Source organism: Myripristis murdjan, chromosome 15, assembly GCF_902150065.1.
Source record: "Myripristis murdjan chromosome 15, fMyrMur1.1, whole genome shotgun sequence".
Taxonomy (NCBI): Eukaryota; Metazoa; Chordata; class Actinopteri; order Holocentriformes; family Holocentridae; genus Myripristis; species Myripristis murdjan.
In genome coordinates this window covers 4,985,667-4,991,666 of record NC_043994.1, presented here as the reverse complement: position 1 = coordinate 4,991,666, position 6,000 = coordinate 4,985,667, and positions in this window count along the sequence as shown.

The following is a 6,000-nucleotide window of genomic DNA, read 5'->3' as shown; positions in this document are numbered from 1 at the left end:
ACAAAGTGCTGCACAGCTGTCTCGGCCTGTAGGTCTGTATGCATACAACATATGAGTGCCGCGTGCTCCGATTGGCACCACTGTTGGCACAGTGATGATGATGTAACCTGATCAATGATCCCAGACCAGTGTTGAAAATTTTTTTGTATAATAAGCTCTGATTTCCATTTTTATGTGTGTCCTCTGTCACTCGCTTGCCCGCACACAGAGTACCGGGGCAGGCAGACACATACATAAACAATTGTGAGTACACTTGGGTGAATGCAGTGCAGGATACACCCGAGTGTATGCTGCATTGCATTCAGCAGAGATTCTGTGATTGAAGGTGATTTAAATTCGTATTGGACTTAATTAAACCATATTGTGTATTTTTTCATTAAGTTGGGATTCTGACTCTCACACTCATTATCGGACAAGTAACTACAGCTTTGACCTTTTGGAACAGGGTTGACAGCAGTCAGCAGTGGATAGAATGCATTCGTTAGTGTCCTGTTTGATTAAGGGGCAGGTTACAGTTTGAGATCAGCAGACTCAAAACTTGTGTGCAGTACCCTCCAGGAAACTGATTAAATGTCTGTGACTGCATGTGTGTATACCAGCTCGTGTGTGTGTGTGTGTGTGTGTGTGTGTGTGTGTGTATGCATTATTTGTCTTAGGATTTCTGTTTGTGCTTGTTACTGTGTTGATATCTGTGCTAGCCAGTTTATATGCTTGTGTGTTTGCATGTGTGTGTTGCCTTTGTGCCCATTTATGTAGAGCACGTTAATGAAGCCTCATATCGCCCAGTAGGTCTCAGTGAAGTGTAATGTCTTCTAAATCAGACAGGTAGAAGCATGCATGCTTCTGTGAGAATATAATGAGTTACATTAACCTGTATCCATATCCAGCAGACACTGAGGGAGGTCCTCTCAACATTGTGCATAGAATAACAAATGGATTGTCCTAATGTCAGTAATGGTTGGAGAATAATGGTTCTACGCAATGGCATTACAATAAAAAAAAAAAAAAAAAAAAAGAGCCGTGATTACTGAAAAAAATGCAGTAATATTACATTTATGTTGGTAAAACATAGGCAATTGCATGTCAAGAGTATTCAGGAACATTCTTGATAGAGTAAAACACATTTCAGACCCCTTATCAGGCATTAGATTCCGATGTGATGCGATGGATATTGTTATAGTTTGATAGATGATGATAATAATAACATAACACTTACTAAAGTGAATTGGCATCGCTTTATTTCATATTCTACAGCCTTTTACTGTAGACCTATTGTAAACAGTGCCAACCTAAAGAAACCTGATTGTAATTAGACTAAATGTAGGGTTTAAAAAAATGGTTGTGGACAATTTATAGGTGCACCAAATGAGGACTGAGGTGTGGACCGTTAAGACACGACAGTGAAAATTGTGGAATACCATATTTCCCCAATTAATCGCCTGGCCGCAAATAGCCGCTTGGTTCTTTTAAATGCCTGGGGTCTGCACCCATTTTGCGTATTAAACGCCCACCCGAATAACCCCCGGGGCGATTATTTGCATTATATTGAGGTAACCCGAAATCAGGCTATTCAGCTTATTTTTGCAGAAGTAAACAGTTAGCCGCACAATAACTGTGCAGCACTTCCGTTTTCTGTCAAAATAAGAGAGCTAGCTAACGTTAGAAAAAAGGGTGTACCGTAATCTTAAATCGACCGACTATAAATATGTTGGACAGTAACTGTCATCACAATAATGGCCTGGTGCAGGTCTGTGTAAAAATAAATAAAGGCCTGCAGCGAATAGCCGCCTGGTTGTTTTAAACGCCTGGGGTCCAAGTTGATTTTGCATATGAAACGCCCAGGCTATTAATTGGGGAAATATGGTAGGCACGTAACCTGTCAGTCACTGATGGAATAGGTGCTTATTTCATGTTTTTGTCAACTGAGTCAAAAGGGTGCCCCCTTGACCCAGAAGGCGGAACTGAAGATGCCTCTTGGATGAGAAGTGAAATGTCTACAAGAATCTACATACAAGTCCAGTTGCCCTCAGTTCAACATTACTTGGATAACCATGGCCTGGATGACTGAGAGCCTTCACAGACAGTCCCCGCTTCAGTTGACGCCTCAAGCAGCAGTTTTGCATAGTGTTCATAGAGTTCACCGTTCAGCTCACACCCAGCTATCTCTGAAGTGAACTTGCTCCTAAGAGAGGTAGACACTGGATTGAGTTTTGGTACACAGTGTCAGCTGGCATGGCCATGAGATGTTTCTTTGTTGTTGTTTTGTTTTTTGTTTTTTTCAGTGAAAAGGCTTCTAACTCAAGAACAAACAGACATATTTCAGGCTTGCAACCTGAAAACCTAACCTGAATGCTGGAATCGCTTCATGTGCTGTAGAGAAAGAAAGGGGAAAGCATTTTCTTCAAAGGTGTGACACTGTTTTGGTGTTTACATTTGTGCCTTGAGAAAAATAATGCAGAAATATTCAACCCAGGGAACTATTTATTTTTCCTAGAAAGGTTGTGAATTCACGTTGAGGGAGCAAGTGCACTTTTGCATTTAATATTGCTGTTCTACTCGTAAACATTGTTGTGAAGAGGTAAATTGTGTCTGGAATCCTAATAATTACAGAATTATGCCCAGGCTGTAACAACAAAGAGAGTGGGAGAGGGTTCAGAGGGCAACCTTGTTAAATATCTCTCAAGACCTTTTAAAGCTGAATCGGGAAGTTTTCTAAATGCTGAGTGCAGTTCAGTGCATGTTGGCTGTCCTCAATTTAGGCAAATAGGCCTACATAAATTTGATCCTCATTGTGGTTAAAATAATGTCTAATGTATTACTTGAATATGAGAAAATCCCTCTTTTGCAGGTCCAGTTCTGACATGAAATATAGATGAAATTGTAATTCCAAATGTAGTTTGACTGTCACCATAGTGACTTCTGCACAAGTAAACACATTAAAGTAGTGTAACGGAAGACCTATTTGAAGATGTGTAGGATTATAAGGTTACATGGTAAACAACAGATGGCTGGTGATGTAGAGGATGGCATTTCTGTATGCGATACACGTACTACTAAGTGACTCATACAAATCACAAAAATAAAACTATAAGCTTAGTCTCTAAATATAAACATCGCATGATGCCTAAGTTCAAGCTGAGAAAGTAGGGTTATCATAATAAAAGAAACATTGTGCTACATGTATGCAGTTACGTTGAAGAGAGAAAAAAGATGACTGGTTCTAAAGTTGGTAGCACTTTGTTTGAAGTGTAGCTATCCTTGGGGCTGAATTCTTTGTTTTGCTATCGGACAGATATCAACAATCCAATTCATAATGGACTGCCTTTCATGTCATAATGCATCATAATAAAGACAATTGTCTGTTGTGGTGCTGATGTAAGAATAGTGCATATCCATCTATATTACACTTATAAACTACTCATAATGCCTTGCAGTGCACTTGAAATATAATGTTATTGGCTCTATTCAGGTCCACTCAACAGTCCACAAATCATGTTTGATTGTCAAACAGATTAAACTCGTAAAATGTGGGAATGCTGTTGACATAAGCTCCGGTTTACAGCACAATGAGGAAGAGCTTCATAATACCTACATTTATGATCGCTGATTGAAACCTCGTGTTTGCTTACATGAAGTGCTTATAGTACATACTGTACATGTATCAGTTTTGATATAGGTAGTACAGTACAGTGTATTCATTTATTGACATTTATTGACAGTGATGTCCTTACTATTTCAAAATTGTCATTTTCCTTGAATACAAAATAGGTTTGACTCACTGATTCAAAAGATTATACAGAGGTCTAACATCTCACATTCTAGAGACTAGGGATCCTATGGTTCTGCAACAATAGCTATCATTGGTTTTACAGTTCACCCATATACTTTTATGTGTTACCATGTCTTTTTCATCAGCTTCAAGTGTTGATGGGTTAGTATCTAATTTGTGTCCCTGTGGCTGTTTGCCAGTGTCATTATTGACAACTCTTTCAAACAAACAAGGCGTTGTGATGGCTGTTTTTAACAAGCCTTTGTGCTCTTGCCATATATTTGTATGTCAGAAGAGAGGTGTAAAAGCCTACACCATCTTCTCAATTCCCCCCTGAGACCCATTCTAGGACTCTCCTACAAGCAGATGGCTATCTGCATGAGTTTATGTGTATGTGGGGGTGTGTGTGTATGTGTGTGCGCGTGCATTGCATGTTTTGTTTTGCTATCACATTTGTGCGCACGCACACAAACAGAAATACAAAGGAGGAGACAGGGCATGGTTTTACAACAAAAGCTTGTTGTACTCAACGCTGTACACTGCTAAATTGATTTGAGCAGAGGTTGGCTATACAGAGGCTTTGCCTAACCCCAGCCATTCAAAATGGCTGGTTAACATAATGGTAAAGTGAGCAGTGATGTGGAAACCATTATTCTGTTTCTGTTTTCCTGCCTCTCCCTCTGTTCTCTGTTCCTTCTGAGTCTGTTCCCTTCTCTCTCTGTCTTTGTCAAAGTAACTCTATCCCTCCTTTCCCTTTTTCCCTTTACTTTTTACCCTTTTCCCCTACATTCCCATCTCTCCTTCCTCCCCTCCCTGTTTCTCTCCTCTGATGCTGTGGACTGGGAGGGGGAGTGAGTGAGTGACGGCTCCTGCATTGTGCCTCTGCTCTGATCCGTCTGGGACTCAGGCTTCTCGCCTGCCGCTGCAGAGCTCTCTCTCTTTCTCTCTCTTTCTCTCTCCCTCACTCTCTCTCTCTCTCTCTCTCTCTCTCTCTCGCTCTCTCTACCTCCTCCCTGTCTTATTATCTTTATCAGCACACACACCTCCACTCCCTATTTTTTTGTTTTTTGTATGCATTCTGCATCTCTACCCTCAACCCCCCTCGCTACTCCATCCCTGCTAACGGAGGTGGGCAAGCTTCCCAGCGCTGGTGCGTCTAGCAGGTGCAGCCTCTCTCTCTCCTCCCTCCCTCTCTCTCTCCCTCTCTCTCCCTCCCTTGCTTAACCAGTGTGCACACTCTGCTCTGTCCGTGCCTGCATTTTTTTCCCCCCTCTCATTCTCTCTCTCTCTCTCAGCGGCGGCAGCTCAGGGAGGCAGCTGTATATGCGTCTGCATCAGAACTGCCACAGGTAAAGACAGCTGCATCGTCGGATGTTGCTAGCCCCACAGGAGGGGAGTGTGAGGGAGCTACTGCTGCGGTAGCAGGCTCTCATCCTGGCGCGGGGCACACATTTCTAATCATCCCCAAGAAAGCTCCCTGGAGGAAGGACAAACAGAGGATCCCAGCAACCCAACCAACAAATCAGAGGCTGAGTGGAAAGAGCAGACGCTCCTTACAGGGACTGAGGAAAAAACACTACTCTCAAAGAGAGAAGCAAAGGGATATTTTCAAGCACTGGCCTTCTCTCCCTCTTTTTTTCTCTTTTCTCTTGCTTTTCCTGTTTCTCTTTGACTACCATTTTTGTCCGCTCCTTCTATCTGTCTCTTTCTCTCTCATTCTGTTCCCTCTCTGGCGGAATGTTAACTGCGAACGGATGAGGAGAGGGTTTCTGAGCGCTTGCTGCAGTATTAACGGACAGCGCACTGAGACAGCAGGGCGCTGAGCGGACAGCTTGGGGAAATCTGATCCACAGTCGGCAGGAGAAGGAGCAGGATCACGCGTCGCAGTTGCAGATTTATCCGCCCTGTGATACCACTGCACGATAACACCCCTCATTCTCTTTTTCCCTCTCTCTCTGTATTATTCCTCAGCTGAAGTCTTGCTTTTCAGTGGGTCCAGAACATTTATTGGATTCTACTGTTATTTTTATGCTCACTGGAATTTAGAGCATACATAAGGAAGTCAAACTGGATTTGGATCCAAAGTGTGATATATCAAGCTAAGAACACCGTTAAAAAAAAAAAAAAAAAAAAAAAAAAAAAAGGAGTGGCTGATTTAAAAATGACGGCTGGCAAAGATAACAGATGGTACTAGGAGAGTGGTCGACAGACATATTGGCTCATCTCTCTCT